At 42.5% G+C, this 26,786-nt stretch overlaps 1 protein-coding gene across 2 annotated transcripts in view; it reads right to left on the bottom strand.

Moving 5' to 3' along the window:
* The window catches only part of lpin1a (lipin 1a), a 138,170-nt gene that overhangs the window by 106,106 nt on the left and 5,278 nt on the right, over positions 1-26,786 (bottom strand). The gene's annotated exons all lie outside the window — the stretch shown is intronic.

The following is a 26,786-nucleotide window of genomic DNA, read 5'->3' as shown; positions in this document are numbered from 1 at the left end:
ACAGGGTGCTATATAAATGCAAGTTGTTGTTGTGATCTAATTGATGTGATTAAGGTGATTAAAGGATTTGATAGGGTAGATAGAGAGAAACTATTTCCCGTGGCGGGGGAATCCAGAACAAGGGGGCATAACTTTAAAGTTAGAGCAAGGCCATTCAGGGGTGGTGTCAGAAAGCAATTCTTCACACAAAGGGCAGTGGCAATCTGGAACTCTCCCTGAAAGCTGTTAAGGCTCAGTTCAAAACTGAGACTGATAGATTTTTGTTAGGTAAGGGTATCAAGGGATATGGAACCAAGGCAGGTAAATGGAGTTAAGATACAAATCAGCCAAAATCTAATTGAATGGCGAAACAGATTCGAGAAACTACTGTTCCTCTGTTCACATGCTATCACTTAGATAAACATAGAAATTTATCATTGTGCCATCTTAAAATTAAGAGTATGCAGAGGGCACATTTCTATTCAGTTAATAAAAACATGCACCAACCTTCATATCACTGAACTTCCACACAAAATCCATACAATTTCTCACTGCACAGCCACCAACTAAGTTAAAAATCAATGAATAATCACAGAAGCTTTAAAATTCAGAAAACACATATACAGACCAATTTGCTGTTCCATCTTTGGAAAGAGCTGAAATATGCTGGATTGGCTTGGTGTTTCAGGGAACATAACAGCTGGGGAATAATTCCCATAATGTTTTCTTTCTTCCCACATTTGGGTCAGCGTTCCTTATTACTGGTGAAAACATGAGTGTACAAAAACATACTGCTGCTGCTAGCTTGCTGGAGAGTCTAGTTAGCGTGATAGCTTTTGACATACAAGCTTATGTAGTCTAACACATGATTGCAGTGGACTGATCTTTTCAATGAGCGTTTCACACTATGTAAATTCTAGTAACTGCATGGTCAAAGGTTATCCAGCGCCATTGATTACTATGATACAAATTTAACCAGAATTTTCAAATCTATAGTAAGCCAATTAATACTATACTGACAGATTGTACCAGGCCATTGTTTTACATACACTATGGTCCCAATTTTAACTGCCCCCACCTGGTGGAAACTGGATGGGAGGGTAGTTAAAATAGTGGGTGACAGTTATCCCCACCGATCCTGCTTCCTTCCCAGCGAGTCCCCATATTAACCTACTCTTTTGAGCAGGACACCTGCAGGAAGCAAGCAGGGTCCTACATTAAATATATAGACTATTGATCAGGACCCAATCCGCAATTTCAACGAGAGGCCTGAGCAGGGTTGGAGGGGGGGGTGGGTGGCGAGGGGGAGGGCATTGTCAGCTTCCCCATCAGGCAAAAGCTGCCGGGAGCTGGATCCTGGGCCAGAAGAGGCTCAGCAGGTAAGTTTAAAATTTATTTTTCAGGTTTTCTTGTGGGGCAGGAATGCTCCTCTGGGCCTCACAAGGAAGCCTGTCTTGAAGCGGGCTACGCACGCCCCCACCCAAGCCCTGATCGCCGCAAGCCCTCTCCCCTCCTGATTGTGGCCCCGAACATACGAACTAAGAGCAGGAGTAGGCCATTCGGCCCCTTGAGCTTGCTCTGCCATTTGATAAGATCATGGCTGATCTGATTGTGACCTCAACCCTACATTCCCGTCTACCTACTATAACCTTTGACTCCCTTTTTAATCAGGAATCAGAAGGGAGTTCCACAGACTCACGACCCTCAGAGAAAAATTTTCTCCTCATCTCCATCTTAAATGGGAGACCCCTTGTTTTTAAACTGTGGCCCCTGGTTCTAGTCTCTCCCACAAGGGGAAACATCCTCTCAGCATCTACCCTTTCAAGTCCCCTCAGGATCTTATATGTTTCAATAAGATTACCTCTCATTCTTCTAAATTCCAGTGTATACAGGGCAACATGTCCAACCTTTCCTCATAAGATAGCCCCCTCATCCCAGGAATCAGTCGAGTGAACCGCCTCCAGAGCAACTATGTCCTTTCTTAAATAAGGAGACCAAATCTTCACACAGTATTCTAGATGTGGTCTCACCAATGCCCTGTACAACTGCAGCAAAACATCTCTACTTTTATATTCCATTCCCCTTGCAATAAATGACAACATTCCATTTACCTTCCTAATCACTTGCTGTACCTGCATACTAACTTTTTGTGATTCATGTACCAGGACACCCAGATCCCTCTGTACCTCAGAGTTCTGCAATCTCTCTCCATTTAAATAATATACTGCTTTTATATTCCTCCTGCCAAAGTGGACAAGTTCACATTTTCCCACATTATACTCCATCTGCCAAATTTTTGCCCACTCACTTAATCTATCTAGATCCCTTTGCAGACTCCTTATGTCCTCTTCACAACTTTCTTTCCTACCTACCTTTGTGTCATCAGCAAATTTAGCAACCATACATTCGGTCCCTTCATCCAAGTCATTGATATAGATTGTAAATAGTTGAGGCCCAAGCACTGATCCCTGTGGCACTCCACTTGTTACATCTTGCCAACCTGAAAATGACCCATTTATGCCTACTCTCTGTTTCCTGTTAGCTAACCAATCCTTTATCCATGCTAATATGTTACCCCCTACACCATGAGCTCTTATTTTGTGTACTAGCCTTTGATGTGGCACGTTGTCAAAAGCCTTCTGGAAATCCAAGTACACCACATCCACAGGATCCCCTTTATCCACGTTACTTGTTACTTCCTCAAGGAACTCTAATAAATTAATCAAACACGATTTCCCTTTCACAAAGCCGTGTTGACTCTGCCTGATTGCATTGAGATTTTCTAAGTGCCCTGCTATAACCTCCTTAATAATAGATTCTAGCATTTTCCCTATGACAGATGTTAAGCTAACTGGCCTGTAGTTTCCTGCTTTCTGTCTCCCTCCTTTCTTGAATAGAGGAGTTACATTCACTATTATCCAATCTGATGAGACCCTTCCAGAATCTAGGGAATTTTGGAAAATTAATACCAATGCATCTACTAACTCTGCAGCCACTTCTTTTAAGACCCTAGGATGAAGTCTGTCAGGACCTGGGGACTTGTCAGCTTTTAGTTCTAATAATTTTTTCAAAACCCTTTCCCTGGAGATTGTAAATGTTTTAAGTTCCTCCCTCCTTTCACCTCTTGATTCACAATTATTTCTGGCATGTTATTTGTATCCTCTACAGTGAAGACAGATGCAAAATATCTGTTCAATTCATCCCCCATTTCCTTATTCTCCATTATTAATTCCCCAGACTCTCTCTAGAGGACCAATGCTCACTTTACTTACTCTTTTCCTTTTTAAATACCTGTAGAAACTCTTACTATCTGTTTTTATATTTCTAGTTAGCTTTCTCTCATACTCTAATTTCTCCCTCATTATTCTTTTAGTCTTTCTTTGCTGTTTTTTATATTCTGACCAATCTTCTGACCTGCCACTAATCTTTGCAGAATTGTATGCTTTTTCTTTCAATTTAATACTATCTTTAACTTCCTTAATTAGCCACGGATGGTACGTCCTTCCCCTAGAGCTGTTGTGTAAATCCAGAGTTAGGGCCCAACATAAGTGAGGGAGTCTCACCCCGTTTCACTCTGGAGTCAGGTTAAAACATAACTCAGGATTTAAACTGCAAAATTTTAATTATTGGTGAGGAGCAAAACTGTTTTCTTAATAACTATTTTGCATTTTATTTTCTCCATTGCTGCTGCGTTATAGTTTTAGTGACTATTTTGCACGTAGTATCCACTGTCCTTCCTGTCTTGCATCATTGTTCTAGTTTGTGAAGTGTTGATATCAAACCCAAGCAATGTCATTTTTACACAGGAATCACGATTACAACTCCCATTAAATTACCAGAGCTGCTCATAATAATCAGAGCTATCAATACTAGGCCACTCTTAAGCCCCGATGTTAAAGGGAGGGGGCAGGTAATGGGCTTGAGACCCAAAGCTGGCAGCGCACCCGCGGAATCCGGGGACATGGCGGCCCCCCCCATTCTTAACGGCCAGGCCTCATTTCCATATATTTTGTCCATGACCCACCCGAACTCGGCCAGATCCACTACATGTCTGGCGGGCGTAAGCGGGAATTCGGTGGCAAGAAACCGCAGCTGGGGGCCCAGGTAAGTAGCAAGGGCAGTTCTGGACGCGATCAGGGGAGGAGGGCAGCCTGGAGCAAGGGAGGCCCAAGGCTTCCATGTGAGGCCCGGAGGAGCACTCACACTCTTCCTGCCCATGACACCTAAAATAAAACTTTAAAACTTACCTGCCTGGTACTCTTCTGGCCCACGATCCCCTCCCGGCAGGTCTGGCCTGAAAGGGAAGCCGTCACTGCTTCCCCACTCAGGCCTCCAACTAAAATTCCTGCCCTTCCTGCGGGTGTACTGCTTGCCTGCTCAAAAGTGTAGTATAACATTGGGACATGCCAGGATGGCAGCGGGATCAACGGGGATAAGTTGCTGTCCTCATTTTAACTGCCTCCCTGCCCAGTTTCCACCAGTCGGGGGAGTTAAAATAGGGGCCCAAGTGTGAGATTTTCAGAAACGAGTCAGCTGCATGCCCAAGATATTGTCTCCAAAAACATAAACATGGTTAAAATACGTTATGTTGCATGACACATTTTAATCTGAATTGGCTGTGTTTTGGAAGCTGATGAGTGTCCTATATGTTTATCAGCTGATTGGTTAACCTAACAGAGATCACCTAGAAGAGGTAGCCTCACACTGGGAAATGGAATAGAAGTGGGATGTGGCATGAGATAGCAAGCATACACGAGACTGTCACTCGATATGGAAGAATTGGTAAGTCTGCCTATAAACCCCAAAATGCATCTAAACCCAATCTGCCACACATATTAATTAATTCTCATAAAATTTAATTTTCAAATCAGGACCCATCTGCATGGAGGTTAGATAAGCCAGCTCAAATAGGAGGCCTTGATGAATCAGTTTGATGAGAGGAAGTGGATTACATGGTGTGTAGCCTAGTTAATGGGAGGGTGGCAGGTGTGGATGGTATTAATGCTGAATTCAAAAGACTGCTGTGGGTGAAAATGGGGGATCTGCATTCATCTTGGAAAGCAAGCTCACCTCGGAGCTTCACTTCTGCGGTTGTTGAGTAGGATTCTGTTTGAGGCACACATGTCCTCAGAGTTTCAGAGCTCAGTTATCGTTTCTTGCTTCAAGAAGGGAGGTCCTATTGAGCCCAAAAAGTACCAAGGAATCTCACTGATATAAGTGGATCTCAAGGCAGTCCTTCAGATCGTCCCAGCATGCATATCAGATGTTTTGGAGTCCCATGGAGTAACCAGAAAAGAACAGGCTGGATTTGGTTCTCATGAAGAATGTACAGGACAAGTGATGGCTTTGTAGAAGTAAATCCATTACATTGCTTTCATTAATTGTCAAAAAGCTTTTAACCTAGTGCCTCATGCGGCCTCTTGGTGAAGCTGGAAGCTATGGGAGTAAAAGACCAATTCTTGGTTTTATTCAGGATGTGTACTCCAGTTCCAAAATATTTCTAAGAGTAGATGATGAACTCACTGAACTTATCTCTCTCAAAAGAGGAGTGAGGCAAGGTTGTTTACTGTAACCCATTCTATTCTGTGTCTTTATCAACGATGTGTTGTATGGCATAAAAATGAATGTATTTGGAGTGTCTGTTCGAGGCATTTCTGAAAGTATTGCAACCCTTCTTTTTAAGGAAAATATTGTGTTGTTGGAGGATGCAGGTCAAATCAACATCTTGAACAATGACCCAACTAGTGGAATATGATGCCCACAGATGGGATAGTGCCCTCAAGTGCGGTATTATGGCTTTACATGCCTCAAGAGGAGATCTTGAAGTTATTGATTGGAATACACAAGGAGCATCTGTCCCAATTGTTGATCCATAACAGTATCTGGGGGGTCCTACTAGATACCGTATTCAGCCCGGATATAGTGTTTTGTTCAATGATAGCAAAGTCCCAAAGTAGGTTGTTTGTGGTCCATAAGAAATGTGCAAATAGTTCTCTTTCATGGTTCCTAAGCATAAAATGGAATGGCTTCTTATGGTCAATGTGAGAGATCCTGGACCATGCTGTGAGGTGGATGTGTGGCAAAAAGGAGAAACGGCTGCAGAAAGGGAGGGCTCTGGCTTGCACTGACCTGTCACTGAGTACACTGGAACCAGCAGCCTCATAACAGGCACACCGCTTTCCAAAGGCCACGGAATTAAGGAGTAGTGATGTTAAAAACCTGGTTCATGCAATTGGACTTGAATGTCCACCATGCAACTCATAAGGAGCTCCTGGTGCCTGCTGTCCACCGAGAGAGAGTTCAAACCTGCACTTGTCAATTCTCTGGAGATCAACTAATGACTATCCTCCTTGGAGGGGAATTAAGTGATGGTTCATTGGGGTTGAGATGGCTGAAAGATGACACAGCTGGCAATAGAAGTGTAGAGCTAAGTCAAATTTCTGTGACAGACCAATACCTATGCTCCAGTTTCCTCAGAAACTACGCACTGCATAAGCCTGGCAAAACAAAGGCATTATAGATAACTGCCTGGATTTGTTTCTGATACCTAGATTGTAGGGGAGGGATTTGTTTTCATTTCTAAAACCTTTTTCTTAGGTCCCTAAAATTTTATGATGCACTGAGGGTTTATCTGCACAACAGCGTCATATTGTTTGATTTCTTCCTTTTCCTATTTCATGCAATTAGCTCAGAAAATGTTTGCAACTATAAGCTTGACTGCTCCTCTGTTATGGTTACTTGAAAAGCAGGTTAATCCTATTTGTGTTTTTTTCTTTATCATTTTGTTCTTGAAAGGGGAAATTTTTATTCTGGATATGCAAATATGCATAACTCAACAGATGCAACAGTGGAAATCAGCTGATCTAAGGTCTCAATAAGGTTTTTGAGCAAAAATGTTCCTCATGCATATTATTTAACACACCCGCTTGATGTCTTTTAAGTGATTGCTTTCATGCAGACAAATCTGGGATCTCAGCCAACTGTTTAGTTACACAATGCTTTGACAAGATCTGAAGAATAATCAGCAGAAAACTGTTGATGTGCCTTCATGCAAGTCACATAGAGGTGAAAGTAATGAAGATGAAAAGATAGACATGCCAGTCCTGTACCCCTATATATTTAAATGCTTGTGTATTTATCTTTGCTAGAAATGTTGGGTTGAGAAAAGATATGGGCATCTCATTATTATGATATAGGTCTATTTTATTGTGAATATGAAATTTCCTGCAGTGCCTACATTAAATGAACTTTGATTCTACTATGTTATTACCTTCTGGATACATTCTCTAAATTGGAGACCTTTAAAGATACAACAGGTGAGATAATAGAGGAGGCCAACAGCCACATCAGCAGATTTTATATTACAAGGAGTGTTTTCATCCATATAACTTATAAATTAAAAGTGCAGCTGAAGATACTTCAATGAGATCTGACTAGGATCAGCCACTCTTCTGAGGTAGAAATAATCATACAACACTTAATACCCAAATTTTAGAGTATATATATATATATTTCAAAAATAGTTAAAGAAGATTCGGTGTTTTCAGCAATAGTTGATGCAATTATATCTTTAAAAAAACACTTCACATTGTCGTATGAGCCTGCAGTTTACAGGCCAATAGTTTTGAGAATAGAAGAATAAGGTACTTGTATTTATCCCAGTTAAATAATGTAAGATCATGCAAGGTAAGTCGCTAAAATAACTTCATAGCATGCATACCTTACCGCCTCATTGAGTCCCTGAATTAGTATGAATCCTGTGTGCTAAAAGCACGTAAGATATAAATCTGCATTCAGAGATATGTAGGGCAAATTCCTTAATTTCTTGGTCTCAGTGTGGATCAGTTGGTAACACTTGACTAAGTTACAGGTTTGGGGGTTCACAGTCCCCCCCTCCTCCCCCAGCCCAGGAATTCAGTACATGATCTTGTGGAGTACTGCATAGTTGGAGGTATCAACTTTTGGATGAAACATTAAACTAAGGCCCCACCTGCCTATTCAGGTGTACATAAAAGATCCCAGGGTACTATTTAAAGAAAAGTGAGGAGTTTTTTCGGTGTCCTGGCCAACATTCCTCCCTCAACCATTAGCAGCAAAAGCAGATTAATTAGTTATTCATTTCATTCATTGTTCTTGGGCCCTTGCTAGAGTAGGCAAATTGCCTACATAACAAAGGTAACAAATTAACTTGCATTTATAGAACGCCGTTCATGACCTCAGGACGTCTCAAACTGCTTCACAGCCAAAGAAGTACTTTTGAAATGCAGTCACTATTGCAATGTAGAGAAACGTGACAACCAATTGCACAGCACGATCCCACAAATGTCAATGAGATTAATGACTGATTAACCTGTTTTTGGTGACTTTTGGTTCAGCAATATATGTTGTCTAGGACATCAAAGGTTTTGATGATACTAAATTAGGGGTTATGGCAAACTTTGAGTAAGAATGCAGGAGATTGCAGGAAGATATAAACAGAATTGCAGGAAGATACAGGTTAACATAATGGGAAATAGGTGGCAGGTGCAGTTCAATGCAGACAAATGGGAAGTAGCACTTTTTAGGAAAAAGAACAGTGAAATGAACCATGCCATAAACAGCGAAGAATCTTACCAGAGTGAAAGAGCAGAGTGATCTAAGGGATGAAGATAACTAGAGGCTTCATTTTAGCACCCGCTATCAGGTGCGTTCCTGGCGGGGGGGCTCCAAAAATCGGGGAATCCCGGAGCAGGTCGGGAGCCCGGCTCCAACCCGCGCACTTCCGGGTTCCCCAGTGACGCGCCAGCATGCGCGCACAGCCCCCGCAGGTGGGAATCCCGCATGCAATTAAAGCCAGCGGGGTGCCACTTGACAATATTTATCTAAGTATTTCAGGTCATTAACAGACCTGATTAAGGGAATATGTGAGGAGGGGTGGGATTTTACAAACAACTGGGACTGTTTCCCATACTGGGGGAAACACTCCCAGTTGAAATGGACGTGTTGCAGCTGTCAGCCTGTGGCAGCTGCAAAGGTCCATTTGACAGGTGGGAGGGGGAGACCCTCACTCATTGCAGGAGGCCACTCTGCCACTTGGGACAAAGTTTGGCCTCCACCACCCTCCTCCTGACAAGAAAATTCACCAACTTGCACACCTACCCCGGGGTCCAGACACATGTACCTACCTTGCGGACCCCCTCAGATGTACATCTTCTGGATGGGGGCCGCCGTAGCTGCAGTCATGACCTCCTCGGAGGGCGAACAGCATCACCAGCCTCGCCGGCCACGCCGTCCACCTCTGACAAGTGGAGCTCCACGACAGAGTGCTGTGACACATCCACCTGCACAGCAGGAGGGAGGGCAACCGCAGAGAGAGAGATGCGTCACAGAGGGCACTACCCTCGCCACAGGGTCCACAGACCGAGGCTCAGCTTCCTGGACCTCTCTGAGCAGCAGTGCACACGGAGGCTCAGAGTCACTCAACATGTAGTCGTGGACATCTGCTCTCGGCTGGCCCGAGCACCATCTTCTTACCTGTCGCTGTCAAAGTCACCACTGTCCTCAACAACTTCTCCTCCGCATCCTTCCAGGGTGCCACCGAGGACATCGCTGACGTCTCCACAAAAGAGCCCTGCAAATACACCTACACCACTCTGCAGTGACACAATGGGTGTCATCAGTTGTGGGTCTTCATTGTGATCCTCAGGAAAGGGCATTATTGCACAAACCAGACAAGATTCGCAAAGGCGTGGCAATAGTGGTGCCAATATAATATGTAATGTGAGTTGGTCAGAAAGTCAATATAAATAAAAACCATGACAAACCCTCAAACACCCTTGTGCATCCCCTTCATGTTCACGACACGTTTGCCTTACGCTGCCTACTGCACATATAAGGAATCTTACAACACCAGGTTATAGTCCAACAGTTTTACTTGAAAATCACAAGCTTTCGGAGGCTTTCTTCTTCGTCAGGTGAGTCACTCATCTGATGAAGGAGAAAGCCTCCAAAAGCTTGTGATTTTCAAATAAAACTGTTGGACTGTAACCTGGTGTTGTAAGATTCCTTACATTTGTCCACCCCAGTCCATCACCGGAATCTCCACATTACTGCATATATGTGATGCATGCCCTGTGGCTGCAGCACAGGTATTGGCAGGTTGGGTGAGGCTGACTGTGAAAGAGATGCACTAGAGGGTGAGTATGAGATAGAGCCATGAGATTGTATGAGGATTGGGTTGAGTGGTAGTGGCGGGATGAGTACTGGCGAGGTGAGTAAATGCAGGTAAGATGAGGATGAGCTTTGAGTGGGTGTGAGGGGTGATGTGACAGAGTAGTGTTGGCAGTGCAGAAGGAGATGTGGGGTGGGGGCGGTGATGTGGCAGATGGAGTGTAGGGGAATGAGTAAGTGTACTCACTTTGGCTGACCTACTTAGGTCATTGGAGCGCCTTCTGCACTGTATGCAGGTGGGCGATATGTTGGTGGTGCAGGTGACCTCCTCTGCCACCTCGAGCCAGGCCTTCCTGGTGGCAGAGGCAGGCCGCTTCCTCCCGCCTGTCGGGGGGAAGATCTCTGTCCTCCCCCTCCTCCTCACCCCATCTAATGATATCTGGAGTGAGGCATCATTAAACTGGGAGCAGCCTTCCCCCTGGGCTGCTCCATGCTGTAATTTTTTCTATTTGTTGCAGCATCTGTCAGTGGAGGACTGCCCCTTTAAATAGAGCTCCTCCAGCTGACAGACCTTACTGCGCATGCGCAGCCCGCCCAATGCGCAGATCAGCAGTGGGGAACCCGGAAGACCGGGTAAGTGGATCCAATTAGGCTGCGATCGCGCGGGGGGCAGACTAATTTCACCGGGCACGTTACCCACGCGCCCAATAGCCCCCCCACCGCGATCCCGCAGCCCTGGTAACATCGAGCCCTAGATCTTTAAAGATGACTACACTTTAAAAGTAATTCATTGGCTGTGAAGCACTTTGACATGTCCTGAAAACATAACAGGCATTATATAAATGCAAGCTCTTTCCTTGCTCGCTGGTTGCTTCAGAAATTACTTCTTAATTAGTAAATAATTGCATTTGTTTACTCGGATTGACCGGAAAACTAAGGAATCCAGCACATAAAGCTCCCACCCCCTTCTGCTGATACATGGGTAATAACCATTATTACTGATTAGATTTTACAATCCTTACTCAATCAGTAGAGACCCACACACAATAGAAAAGTTGACAAAAAATATCTTTGAGACCAAAATGACCAAAACAATGTTATGCTTTGTCACAGAAATTCTAGTTCATTTTTTTTTAACTCTAATTTTCTTCACGTTCAACACATGCATCACCCTGTGCCAGAAGATAATGAGTTATGCTTTGTTCAGAAATCACCATAGTTTTTATACTTATTGTTGATAATGAGTAAAATTTTCTCCTAACACCATGCAAACACAATTGATTTTGTACTGTAAAGAAAATTGATATTTTCACATTTTCTAGAACTCGGCAGCAGTCTTAGACAGAACAACCCTGGCAGTTTAACAGCTCTCTTAAAAATGAAAAAATCAAGTTTGTTGTGTAACAATAGAACCAGAAAAGGTTATGTTTTCCCACATAGTCGAGTGTTTCTCTTGAAAATCATTTTATAATCACATACTCAAAGCAATAATAAATATTGTTTGGAAAGATACAATGAATGGTGAAGTTTTGCAATTCTGTTGAAATGCAATATATAAATTACTCCTTAAAATGCTAAATAAGCAATAAGCTTACAACTTGTGATTCTACTTAGAACAGCATTAACAAATATCCAGACACACTGCAGCAATGTAGGCACGATGCACTTCTCTGGGAGAAGATGTATAAACATCAGTGTAGAACGCATACTTTCTTTGATGTTTACTCTGGTGCAGATTGACAGAATAAATTTATCATTGCATATTTACTATCCGTTAATGCTCTAATGCATTTTGGCTCCCTTCCCTGCCTATTATTGCATGTCGTCTTTGCTCACTGCAAATCTAGCAGAAGCAATCTTCACCAGAAGAAAACTCAGAACTTGAGGCCAATGTTTCAAAATAGATCGTGCCTCTGAAAAGGTGTGCTCCTTTCTCCCTCACCACCACTCAATGTGCTTGTGCTTCATTTCACGCAGGTCACACTTTTTTTTGCATGGATGGACGTAGTTCGTTTCTGCAGACTCCAGAGCCATGACATTTCATGGCTGTGAGGCCATAATGGAGCGCTTTCTGGGCGGGTGGGGGTGGAATGCTATATAAATGCAAGTTCTTTTTTTTGCTTTCATACAGTTTTAGCACCAGTTCAGCACCAAGAGAATATTGAACCAAGACCACATGTGCAGTAATAAATCAGTGTAGTGCATCATGGGATCCCTCATCTCTCTTTTTTAAAGAGTGCCCTTGTTATCATAATTGAACTTTTTTTGGATTAATTAAGTTCCTAAAAAATGAATAGCCTGCTCTCAAAACACTGTGACAGCATCACCACATTGACAACTATGGTACATTCCTGTTCCTGATGTTGGTACATCTGCAATTCCTGCAATTTTTCAGTATTTACCTTAGCTTGTACTCAAAGATGCAATCGTGTCATTACTGGTTGCAATAATTGTTCACTCCTGTTCACAAGCAATATTTTTACTTTGCAGTCATGTTTTTAACAATAACAAAAATTAATGCACTTCAGGAAAGCTTGCCCTCAGAAACATGTCATTCTTTTGCTGTTGTCATATTTCAGGATTTTTTGACCATTCTTCCACAAAGGAACATGGTGAAGTCACCGGCCCCGATATCAATCTCTGCCTGATTGTCCTGGGTAACAGTATCAAAGTTTGGCTTTAATATACATTCTGCAAATGGCTGCATCCTGTGGCCTTTAAACCTGTGAAGAGCCACGTTGTTTTAAAACTCAGCACTTAATAGTAAATCTTTTGTGCCGAAACCTTGCTGTCGAAGAATGGTCAAAAAATCCTGAAATGTGACAGCCGCAAAAGTGGATATTTCTGTCTTTTGCACATTTTCCCGCAATCTCTCCGAAGGCAGACTAAGTTAACAATAGCTCTTCTGGCCAACCTCCAGACAGGAGGAGGAGTCAGGAACCAAGCCCCAACTTCCTGTGGGGCAGGTAGGACATGAACAAAGATAAATGTTAGCAGTCAGATTTGTTAAAGGAAAAGCTTTGCTGAGGCAATGAAGTTAGAAATGTTGAAGGCTAGTCAGAATGATCTCTTGTTCAAGTCAATTAAGATGACCCACTGATGTAGGGAAGAATGGCACATTCTTTATTTTGTATCATTACATGAAGATAAGTTTACCAATTGAACTAAGTTAACTGTTGCTTTGTATGTTCACCTTCCTGTGAAATAAAGCAGCTTAACAATTTGTATCAAGACTTTTTCCACCTTGGTCTGTCTTCGGAGAGATTGCGGGAAAACGTGCAAATGACAGAAATATCAATACCATATCACCAGGCAATGCTATCATTACATCCCTGGGTTATGCTATCTGCAAGTTGATGTAGGGCAGTGTGACTGCACTCCCATAAAAAATGCTCAGATCACTTATGGGAGTGGTTGATGCCACTGAACTTGAGAAGGTACCTCCGGCAGGCCAGAATTTGTAGTAGTGATGTTTCGGCTAATTCTTTGCCACAATGAACAGAGTTAGAGGATGAGAAGCTGTAACTCTATATTACAGAACTGATTGCTATTTAAAGTTTCAGAAGGTTGACACAACTCCAGCCTCTGCATCACTGAGCAGCTCAAGATGGACACCATTTTTATGCGTGAGCTATGCTTGGAATGGACAAACTGGCAGCCTGCACCCTGGCAAGATCTTTTGTCAAATACCAATAGGATTTTGGAAAGTGCCACTTACTTCCTCCATCACATCTGCAAAAGCAGCTATTGCAGAACTTTCATTAAGGTCATGCAATGATTAAGTAATACTTAATTAATGCAATTCTAAAAGAACACTCCAGAAAAGAGGGAACTATGGTGTTAGACATGCATTTTTCACTTTGTTAGGTGATAAGAATCTGAAGTAGTCATTTCACACCAGCTGACATTTAATTTTGATGTCCACATAACGTATAATGTACATTTTCAAACTGGGATTCTGACTGTAAATGGCCCGTGAGGATATTATGGGGGGGTCCGTGAGATCAGCAGGTTTCTGCATTTTTCTGTATTTGTTGAGCTTGTTAAATAAAAATGTAAAAAAGTTGTCTATAATTAAAGCAAAGTTTTGTTATGGGTAACTGCCACTGTCTTTTGAATTCAGGACTCGGAATCCCTAGGAGTGTATTAATAATTGCACGAGGCTCCCCACCACAGAAAAGTTTGAAAGACCCCAGCATGTAGAAAAACAATCTTTTAACTGAGGGAGGAAGATTTCCACTGCTTTAATTGTACCAGATCACAAACCCATTTATAAAGAACTATTTTAATACACAAAGGACACAAGGGAAAGCTTCCCCTAATATCCTTATATTTGCTTTGCTACACAACATAATGCAGTATTATGATTGGCTGGTGAAAAAAGATCGAATGGTTTTGTAGATTTATTGTGTGGATGGAAGAAGATGGAACTTTTCTTTCAGTTTTGAACTCGCCCAATATTTCAGTCCTGAGGTCCCCCCAGCTCAGGTATGCTATATGCCTATTACAAAGTACGTGTCTATAACTGTCTTGATGCAGGTTTAATTTCTGCCCTTCCCCCAAAGCGGTGTGCAACAGCTGACAAATTCAGTCACCACACATTTAATCCAGAGCTGCTGATTGAGGAGCAGTTTTGACAGTGGATTCGCTTCCACTATATTGAGAATGCTCGTTTCACTTCTGACCTTTAGACGGGCATTGCCATCCTGTCATGGAGAATGAAAGGCAGCACAATTCGATTTAACAGCTTCGAACAGCCTAAGTTGTTCTCATCGCAATTGCACCACTTCAACGCCATATGGGATGGCAGTGAGTCTACTAATGTTGCAAGAACATTTTCCTCGAAAAGGTCATCTTCACATGCCGGCTTGTATTTGCATATTGAAACATGTTCTATACTTTGGTACAGTTAGAAGCCTGTGCCTGAAGATAAGTGCTTCAAACGCTATGCTACTATAAAGATCATACTGGCCCATTTATTAACAAGCAGACTTTGCAGCTCACAGATTTCAAGTGATATTCTCTGAGATCCAGTTCCACTGCTGAGGGTTTGCATGCAGTGGGCATCTTATCGTAAAATCACTGATGGTGCAAATGCAATTTTCCGATAAGCCACCCACTGAGTTTGATGCCCTGCTGGGTGGGAGGTGGGTCTCGGAAAATGTCACCCTTCAAGCCAAAGAAGAAGCAAAAGAGTTAGGTTTGGTTCCTTTATAGATGGAAAACTGGTAGAGGTTTATCTCCCAGGTTATGGCAGAAGAGCAACATTAGAAGCGCAATAGCTCCAGGTCTCCCTGGAGCTAGGGTGGGGAAATATATTGAAAATTCAGTTAGAGTCCCTATTTCTGACTGCTTTCTAGTAACACCTGCTGGTAAGCGTGTGTGTGCATGTGTGTGTGTGTGTGTGTGCGCGTCTGCACCTGTGTGTGTGCGCGTCTGTGTATGCGTCTATGTGTGTGCCCTCCATGGTGAACAGCCTGCTGATAATTACAATCACAGTTCACTGGATGTAATCCAGCACCTGTGCAACTGTAGCCCAATAGGAGACTGTGTTTTGAAAAGTGAAGGAAAATTGAGGGGAGAAAGGGTGAAGAATAGGCATCTGGGAGCTCAGGCTGTAAAAAAAATGAAAATTTATCAATAAACTTCCCGATGCAATTTACTGAACAATTAACTAATGAAGAGCAAGTAGGGATGGGCAATAAATGCTGGACATGCCAGCGACACATCTCATGAATGAATTTTTTTTAAATTTCTGGTAATGTTCAATCTCTGTTCCTCCAAGTCACACACCATCCTGACTTGGACATATATCGCCGTCATTCCTTCAGCATCACAGGGTCAAAATCCTAGAACTCTGTGCCTAACAGCACTGTGGGAGCAGCTTCACCACATGGACTGCAGTGATTCAAGAAGAAGGCTCACCACCAACCACCTTCTCAAGGTCAACTATATAAATGCCAGCATTGTTATCGCAAGAATGAATAAAATCAAAAATCACTGTTATTTCATGTAGACTTCATCTGATGCTGAAAATTTGGGAAAATCATATTTATTGATAAATTTAATGATAAATCAGAAATTTACTCAGAAAATTGTTATTAAAAATTGTTATATTAATCTTAATATTAGCTGACATGCAAATAGTTTAGAATCTGACAATTGAAAACTTGTGTTTAACTCAGTCTAGTTTAAACAGTGACAACAGATCTACGTAAAAAAGTAGACAGCCTGACCTCATCTGGTGGGAAACAGCAATTTCATCTGAAGTACGGAAGAAATCTGAGTTACAGCAGATCTGCAGATGAGTGTCAAAGACCCATGCTCACAAGCATTGTCAGTGTAAGGTTGGTCTTTCACATTTAGCGACAGAACACATGGACCACACCTTCACAGGTGGGATTATATCATCCTTATTCTAGAGAAACCTTACCTGATTTGAATTAAAATACTGGGGGTGAAATTGGTCTTCACCAGTCGCGTGAAACAGGCTCATAGTGAATCAGCGGCTCATTTTACACTGTCTGTAAATCGGGTGGCCGATTATCTATGAGCCAGTTTCATGCTATTATCCTACAGAGTACCTGTTTCCTGCTTATATCTGAATTCACAATGGGCTTCCCATTAAACAAAGAAATCTAGACATGTAAGAACACTGCTAATATGTTGGAGCTGGCAGCTAGAAACATATGAAACTTTAGCAACAGGAAAAGTCCCTTTGATTCAACAAGCCTATCTTAATTGATTGATCTCACCCCACCTACCTTCTTACCAATCCCCTCACCAGAAGCATATTTAATTGTCTCTTGAACCTATTTATACCAGGTTCAAGACCCTTCTCTGGCAACTTACTCCATGGGGGGAGTTTTAACCCACCCCACCCCTGGACGATGGGTGGGAGAGGGGAGTTACTTTGTTAAAAACATGAAACCCGATCCCAACCCGCCACAAATGCGCCTACCGCGGTGGGTTTGAGGGCAGCCGAGTAACCCACTCTGGAAAGGTAGGTGTGTAATTATAGTATTTAAATGAGGTCGCGTTCCTCAGATTTCGGCAGCCATTTAAATTTAACGGCTGCAGACCGGGTTTCCCAGGGCTTGGGAAACCCAGCAGCTAAAGGGAGACGGGAGCTGTCGTCTCCAGCAGGTAAGTGCTTTTCCAGCACTGCTTGTGGGCCAGGAGGAGAAGGAGTGCTTCCCCCCGGCACCCCCCCCCGCCAACCAAACCTTCTGTCGCAAACTGCCTCCCTCCCCGCGATCTCTCCCGCCCTGCGATCTGTATCTCACCCCTCCTGCAATCTCTATCTTTATTTCTCCCCCCGATAATCTCTCCCCTCCCCCCCCGCAATCTCTCCTTCTCTCCTGCCCTCCTCATTGCTGTGCTCCGAGCCCCCTCCGCCCCACTACCGACCCCCGATCTTCTTGATTGCCGGGGACTGTCCCCAGCGGTGCCCGGCTGCTGCCTTCTACTGCAGGCTTTCCCGCCCGGCAGCCAGCCAGCCCATATGATTATTACGCTTTGTGTGAAACATTTCTGCCTGAATTGCTCATTTACTTCCCATTTCCTATTTTTAAAATTATATCCCCAACTTTTTGAATCCTTTGTCAATTTGTCTGGATCAGAATTTTTTTTCTTGTCAATTTTCTCCCTTTCCCTTCTCTCCTGAAGTCTTTGATTCGCTTCCTTTGGTATCATTCCATGGGCACCTGTTACCTTCCCAATTGCCGGCTGGCCATTAATCATTTTGAGCTGTGTTGGTAGGTTATTCAACTTTGTGTCAACATCTTAACCAAACCCGATCTTGTTGTCACTCGACTCTATCCTCCCTCAGTGTCGACACTCACACACACCTTGTTGAATAGCAATCAGGAACCTTGCCTGATTTATTTTTTAATCCCTCCTTAAACCAGGACAATCCAGGGTTGTCCTATGAGGAGAGATTGAGTAGAATGGGCTTATATTCTCTAGAGTTTAGAAGAATGAGAGGTGATCTCATTGAAACGTATAAAATTCTTAGAGGGCTTGACAGGGTAGATGCTGAGAGGCTGTTTCCCCTGGCTGGAGAGTCTAGAACTAGGGGTCATAGTCTCAAGATAAGGGGTCGGCCATTTAGGACCGAGGTGAGGAAAAATTTCATCACTCAGAGGGTTGTGAATCTTTGGAATTCTCTACCTCAGAGGGCTGTGGATGCTCAGTAGTTGAGTATTTTCAAGACTGGGATCAATGGATATTTGGACACTAAGAGAATGAATGGACATGGATATAGGGCAGGAAAATGGAGTTGAGGTAAAAGATCAGCCATGATCTGATTGAATGGCGGAGCAGGCTCGTGGGGCCATATGGCCTACTCCTGCTTCTGTTTCTTATGCTGTTATGTTCTTATCATATTTGTTGTTCCACTCTCAAGAGCAAAAATATCCTCCAACTCCAGGTGGGTTCTAACCTGGGCATTATATGGTAATGGCCTGATCAGGTTAAGGCCCACGTTACACCAGGATTTTTCCTGTATTCATTCCACTCTCATTATAAATATGGCACAAAAATCCTGCTAAAATGTCACCAATCTATTAGTACTCATGTTGGTACAGTTTCCACCAGTTGGTGGTCTAGCAAAGACTGAGGATAGTCAGAACCAATTATGTGTCATAATATCATTTACATCAATTCCACTATTTCAAGAATACCTATCTACCAATATCCCAGGTTAACAAATGATGCACTGGGAAGTATATCATGCTGGCTGGATTATATTGGATTATATCTATATATATTACTTATTTGTGGATAACACTGGTAAGATCACATTTATTGCACATCCCGAATTGCTCAGAGAAGTTGATGATGGACTTCTTCTTGACAAAGCAATTGTTTGTACTACTGAGTGGCTTGCTAGGCTACTTCAAAAGACATTAAGATTAACCATGTACTGTGGACTACAATCACGTGTAGGCCAAACCAGGTAGGAATAGCAGGTTCCCTTCCCTGAAGGACATTAGTGAACCAGTTGAGTTTTTACAACAATCCAGCAGCTTTCATGGCCACAAATTACCAGATTTATTTAATTTAAATGTATAGCTTAGTCATGGTTAGATGCAAACTTATAGCTCTATTTTGCTAGTCTAGTAACATAACCATTACTTCACCATACCTGCTGCAACTATTAACTCATATGTAGAGGTCAGTTAACAATAAATGGCACAGACATCGAGTACTATTATGCTTTGCTTTCTTCAGTCAAAACCACCAACTACTTTAGGATTAACCTGGACAGTAGGGACAATCATTTTCTCCTTGTCTCGACAATTATCCTCTTCCCGAAACACCTTTCCCCTGCCCTTCCTCCCCACCTTAAATACTAAGCACGCAGACCTTGTGGATTTCTTTGTCTCTAATATTGAGTCCATCTGTGCAGCTGCTTCTATTGCTTCCTTCCTATCCCCTCGTCCCCAGTCTGTGTTCTTCCGCACCAGTCTTCAACCCAGTCCAGCCCAGAATTGTTGTGATTTTGCAGTTTTTCCCTCATTTCCCCCTTGCTCCTGCCAAGCTCATCTCTTCTCTGACACCCACCACTTGATCCCTTACCCATACAACTCCCGATCACTCAAACCCTGTTCAATCCCATGCTCGTCAACATGATCAGTGGGTCCTTTTCCTCAGACATCATCCCCCTCCCTTTCAAAACCACCTATGTTTCTATGATTGATGACACACTGCTCTGCTGTTTGAGTGCAGTACAGGGTTGTGGGCTCCTCCCCCAGTCCCATGAAGCAAAAATTCATATTGCGCTTACACTACCTTGATTTGGGTTCATTAATCTCTACAATATGAAGGCAAATGATTATGCATGAAAGAATGACTAAAAGAATAATAAGGAGGGAGAAATTAGAGTACGAGAGAAAGCTAGCCAGAAATATAAAAACAGATAGTAAGAGTTTCTACAGGTATTTAAAAAGGAAAAGAGTAAGTAAAGTGAGCATTGGTCCTCTAGAGAGTGAGTCTGGGGAATTAATAAAGGAGAATAAGGAAATGGCGGATGAATTGAACAGATAAATGCTAAAGGGATCAAAGGATATGGGGAAAAAGTGGGAACAGGGTACTGAGTTAGACAATCAGCCATGATCATTTTGAATGGCGGAGCAGGCCCAAAGGGCCGAATGGCCTACCCTTGCTCCTATTTTCTATGATTCTATATTTTGCATCTGTCTTCACTGTAGAGGATACAAATAACATGCCAGAAATAATTGTGAATCAAGAGGTGAAAGGGAGGGAGAAACTTAAAACATTTACAATCACCAGGGAAAGGTTTTGAAAAAATTATTAGAACTAAAAGCTGACAAGTCCCCAGGTCCTGACAGACTTCATCCTAGGGTCTTAAAAGAAGTGGCTGCAGAGTTAGTCGATGCATTGGTATTAATTTTTCAAAATTCCCAAGATTCTGGAAGGGTCTCATCAGATTGGAAAATAGCGAATGTAACTCCTCTATTCAAGAAAGGAGGGAGACAGAAAGCAGGAAACTACAGGCCAATTAGGTTAACATCTGTCATAGGGAAAATGCTAGAATCTATTATTAATGAGGTTATAGCAGGGCACTTAGAAAATCTCAATGCAATCAGACAGAGTCAACACGACTTTGTGAAAGGGAAATCGTGTTTGATTAATTTATTCGAGTTCCTTGAGGAAGTAACAAGTAACGTGGATAAAGGGGATCCTGTGGATGTGGTGTACTTGGATTTCCAGAAGGCTTTTGACAAGGTGCCACATCAAAGGCTAGTACACAAAATAAGAGCTCATGGTGTAGGGGGTAACATATTAGCATGGATAAAGGATTGGTTAGCTAACAGGAAACAGAGAGTAGGCATAAATGGGTCATTTTCAGGTTGGCAAGATGTGACGAATGGAGTGCCATAGGGATCAGTGCTTGGGCCTCAACTATTTACAATCTAGACCAATGACTTGGATGAAGGGACCGAATGTATGGTTGCTAAATTTGCTGATGACACAAAGGTAGGTAGGAAAGAAAGTTGTGAAGAGGACATAAGGAGTCTGCAAAGGGATCTAGATAGGTTAAGTGAGTGGGCAAAAATTTGGCAGATGGAGTATAATGTGGGAAAATGTGAACTTGTCCACTTTGGCAGGTGGAATATAAAAGCAGTATATTATTTAAATGGAGAGAGATTGCAGAACTCTGAGGTACAGAGGGATCTGGGTGTCCTAGTACATGAATCACAAAAAGTTAGTATGCAGATACAGCAAGTGATTAGGAAGATAAATGGAATGTTGTCATTTATTGCAAGGGGAATGGAATATAAAAGTAGAGATGTTTTGCTACAGTTGTACAGGGCATTGGTGAGACCACATCTAGAATACTGTGTGCAGTTTTCGTCTCCTTATTTAAGAAAGGACATAATTGCTTTGGAGGCAGTTCAGAGAAGGTTCACTCGAATGATTCCTGGGATGAGGGGGTTATCTTATGAGGAAAGGTTGGACAAGTTGGGCCTTATACACTGGAGTTTAGAAGAATGAGAGGTGATCTTATTGAAACACATAAGATCCTGAGGGAACTAGAAGGGGTAGATGCTGAGGGGATGTTTCCCCTTGTGGGAGAGACTAGAACTAGGGGCCACAGTTTTAAAATAAGGGGTCTCCCATTTAAGATGGAGATGAGGAGAAATTATTTCTCTCAGAGGGTCGTGAGTCTGTGGAACTCCCTTCCCCAGAGAGCGGTGGAGGCAGGGTCATTGAATATTTTTAAGGCTGAGTTAGATAGATTCCTGATTAACAAGGGAGTCAAAGGTTATAGTAGGTAGACGGGAATGTAGGGTTGAGGTCACAATTAGATCAGCCATGATCTTATCAAATGGCAGTGCAGGCTCGAGGGGCCAAATGGCCTAATCATGCTCTTAATTTGTATGTCATCACCCGCTCCTCAAAAATCCACGCTTAACTTATCTGTCCAGTCTAACTACTGCCCTACCTCTTATCTCTCTCAGATAGTTGAATGGATTGTTGCCTCTTAGCTCCATGCCCATCTCTCCTTAGACTCCCTGTTCGAATTCCTGTAATCCATCTTCTACTTCCCAACAGCACTAAAGTAATGAAACTGTAAAGTCATGAATGATAACTGCTGAGACTGTAATATTTTATCCCTCATTGTCCTTTCTGCCATCCTTGACTATGTCATCCTCCTGCATTGCCTACCCTCTGTTTTCCAGCTCCATGAAATTGCCAATGCATTGGTTCTGTTCTATTCTATAGAAATGCAGCCAATGCATCTCTGGCAATGGCTTCTCTTCCCTCCCTCACAAGTCCCCCAAGGATTGAACTTTGGACTCCTCCTCTTTTTCTGCCCCTTGACAACATCATCTGTCAGCATGAGGCGAGATTCCATATGTACAATGATGACAACCAGTTCTATCTCTCCACCACTTCTCTTGACCAGCTCCAAGCTGCCAGAATGCTTATCTGACATCAGATCATGGATAAGCCACAAGTTCCTCCAGCTCAACACTCAAAAAAAGAAATCCATTGTTTTCAGCTGCAGCACAAACTCTGCATCCTTGCCATTGACCCTCTCCGGTCACTCACTCAGGTTGAACCAAATCATGTGCAGTATCTAGCATCCTGTTTGATTCTGAGATGAATTTTAAACCTCACTTCCTATCCATCACAATGACAGCCTACTTCCACCTCTATAATATCACCTGCCTCTGCTCTTATCTCAGGCCCTCTGCCACTGAAACCCTTACACAGGCCTGTCTATGCCATCTCCAACGTTGATTACTCCAATGCTGTCCTTCTTGGCCTCCCATGCTACACCCTCCATAAACTCCAACTCGTCCAAAACTCTGCCACCCATATCCTGTCCTTCAATAAGTCCCGCTGGTCCAACATCCCTGACTTCTCTGACCCACATTGGCTCCCTGTCAACATATTAAAATTAAATTTCTCATCTTCGTCTTCAAGTCGTTCCATTCCACCCTATTTCTGCAATCTCCTCCAGATCTATAACCATTCCTGCACATTCTAGTGCTCTGACACTGACCTTGTATGCCACTCTCACACTATATAAATGAAAGTTGTTGTATTAAGCTCTTTAGAGGTCCAAAAAAGACTGGAATCCTGATTCAGATCCTTGTCCAGCACTTGTGAAATCCAGGACTAGTACGTATTAACAGATCGCATCATATTCCTTTTTTTGTCATTGGGAATTTAGTTTATTATCTCCCCAGCCCTTCTTAAGTCTGCCTAGCCGAAAAGATAAGCTGGATACCAACTCCCAGGCTTTTGCCATTACTGCACTGTGCTCAATTATTATGAGATAAAGGAGAGCAACCCAGGAACACTCTCCCTGACCTGCACTTCCTCAAGTGGCACAATTCAGTTCGGGAACTCTCCTTGCAGGAAGTTGCAGGGTGAACCTACATTTCCTGGCTCATCAGTTACATCATCACATGCCATAACATTTACTGTTCTCTTGTGATCTACTCTGATGTACTTTAATTCCACTCCAATCTGTCCCTAGTGACTTATCCCAGAGATGCCACCTATTCTTAATTATTGCTGACTCCAAATTTGTCCTCAGTTTTAGCCTTTTAATTACAGTACTGTACTATTGCGTTCCACTGCACCTCTGCAGCACATTAAATGGCATATGGTAAAGCTGTAAACCAGTGTTGTGAGCATGCATAACTGAAGATTTTGCAAAAAGAATAGCCATTGGTATTTTTAATCCAACATAAACAGCTCAAATCCTAGTGCTAAATGAAAAATAAAATGCAGTGCAAGACAGTCTCGATCAATGGGCCAGATCTTGCTGGAGCAGGGCATCTTGCAGTGTACACCGTTAGTTAGACTTTCTCCTGCACCCTACAGCTCAAGTATACTTTGTGTCATATCTTGCTGGAAGTGCAAGCCAATAACGGCACGGCGAGGGCAATGGGGTATCTGGGACATTAGTGAATAACAGGACCAACAGTCTATCATCTTAACCAATGAGATTTAAGGATTGAGAAAGAAACAGAGGAATGACAGAGAAGGAGGGTGAATTGGAGTCAAATCAGGTACAAAAAGAGAAATAAAGAGAGAGAGAGAGAGAGAAAAGAGACAGAAAGGAAAAGAAAGAAAAAACATTAAAAAATTTAAAATGTGAATTTTTAAAAATCTCTAAGAAGAATTTACTACATGCAGGAATGAGAATCAACAGTTTAAATAATTCCTTTTCTGGGCCAGAGAGATTGATGGGCATTGCATTAACAATTATCAAGTAATTAAAAGGGTACTTATGTTGTTAATTATGAGCCCTAACTTTCAGCGGCGAATTTAGTGGATAATTCTTAAAAGTAACAGGGAGGCTAAGGTCGAGGCGCTGTTCGTGCGAAGCAAATGGCAGAGCATCGTAAATCAACCGGCAAATTCTGGAGATTCGTAACTCATAGTGTAGCTCTTCTTTCCCTGGCCCATTATACTTATTTTCATACCGTTATGTAAAACATGTTAGCACTGCACTAAAACTGATTTGTAAATAGCAAATGTCAAGGGCAGCATAGGAGCCAAAACTCGATATCTTAAACAGTAGCAGTACAACAGGAAACAGCTGCTCCCTGCTGTAGGGAAACTATTTTACATTACTTCAAACAAAATCGAAAGGAAGCAGACCACATGTAGATTTATAAAGGGAAATTTTAACTTGGGATTGGCGTGTGGGGGGCCCGAAGTGGGTGGCGCACCTGGAAGTCTTGAAGGAAGTGAGGCCCAGCCAATTTTAACGGCTGAGCCTCATTTAAATTTTTTTTAAATCTGTCTCCCGGCCACATCAGGGCCAGTAGGCAGGAGCAGGAATTGGGGTGGGAGCTGGCACCGCTGGGGACCCAAGGGAATGATATAAAGTAAGTGCTGGGGTGGAGGGTTGCCGAGCCGATGCCAGTCGAGAGAGGTTGGAGAGGCCCACGAGCTCCTTGCAAGATCCAGGGGAACACTCCTGCTCTTCTTGGCCCACAAGAATTCCACATACAAGTACATTTCTTTTAACTTACTTGTTAAGTCGCAGAGTGGCCTTTTCTGGCCACTCTACGACTCCCATCTTGTTTCGACTATCAGAGTTGGCCCTCTGCTGGTCTTCTGAATGCCAAAGTTAAAATTTTGTTCTGGTGCCAATTATATCATCGGGCTGTGACTTTTAGATTTAAATTCGGCCCCCGCCTGCCTGCAGCTGGAGCCTCGGCTAACTTTAAAGTCGGTGAAGATAACATGTCGTTGGGTGGGAATGGTGCTGCCTCGGGCTGGAAAGTGGACACGGACAATTTTAACCCCTCTTACGCACTGTTCCCACCGGGCAGGGGAGGTGTTAAGGTCAATCCCATAGCCATAATAGGACTGCAGCAAATCCATGGTCTGAAAGCTCTTTTCATACATAAAAAATGAAGGTTAGAAAATAATTAAAAATTGATAGAGCCCTGTCACGAGAATGGAATATTCTCTCCTTTGCAGCGCACATACCAAACATCTGCCTGCTCACTGAATGTGTCCTTTGATGTCATACTCCACTAACAATTTCTAATGTACAGTATAACCATTAATAGATCATTCTGAATCAATACAGTACAGCTTTAACATTTAAATTATACTCGGAGATCTCCTGTGCCTTTGCTCACAGATGATTCAGAGCATGAACCAGTTTGCAGGCATTGATCAAAAATAATTTTGCGCATTAAAGTTTAACATAGAAAGGGAAATTCAGTGCTCCCATGCTCCCAGCATTGAGCCACACTCAAAAGGAGTGTGGGTCAGAGAGAGGGCTGCAACAGTGTGGTCGTAAGTTCTCTGAGCCAATGTCCCTTCGAGTTGGCTCAATACCGGGGAGTGTGGGAATGCAGCATTTATCCTTAAATAACAAAATATAAAAATAGCTACTGAATTTTCAATGCTTGTTAAATTAATTCAACTATTCTTTAAAAAATCAAATATTGATTGAAGTTCTTGCATCAGTTATCAAATTTTTAAGTAACAAATTAGCTTCTTCACATCAAAATTATATTTTTGATATCATATCTCAATAGTTAATATTATATCATGCACATGGGTTTTTCCCCCAAATGTGGATTACTAATAATTCAAATCTTGTTGATTTTGGTCTGGGAAAGAAGAAATAAAAATCTTTACACTGTGTTAGAGGTTAGCAATTTTCTCAACAAACAATTTTTACAACTTTAACAGGTTTGAGTAATTAATAATTCAACCCATAATCAATTCAGAGATATGGGAAGTGCTGCACTTATACCAGTCTTACTAGTAGCTTTTATACTATGGGCCGGATTTTTGCTGTAAGAATAATGGTGAGGCTAAAAGCACTCACCATTATTAACATGCAAATCGAACAATAACTTCCGAAGACTGCACATGTGCAGTTAAACATGGAAATCGTGAATTTGCTGTTTGAGATGCAATGCACCTTCAAACAGCATCTCACCTTCTGGCTCCCCATTCAAATGTATTGAACGGCATGAAGTTCCCGTACTGACATTGTGGACACGGATTAAACTCACCAAAAAGTTAAGGCTTGTCCATACCAGTATAAGTACCCTTTTAATGGTATGGTAAACAACCTCTCTGGCACTGAAAATTATCTTTGACAAATGCGGAGTCTCATTCCTTCAACTTTT

The sequence above is a fragment of the Heptranchias perlo genome, chromosome 5 (genome assembly GCF_035084215.1).
Source record: "Heptranchias perlo isolate sHepPer1 chromosome 5, sHepPer1.hap1, whole genome shotgun sequence".
In the NCBI taxonomy this organism is placed as follows: Eukaryota; Metazoa; Chordata; class Chondrichthyes; order Hexanchiformes; family Hexanchidae; genus Heptranchias; species Heptranchias perlo.
Note: the sequence above shows the minus strand (reverse complement) of the source record. Positions and strands in the feature narration are given on the sequence as shown.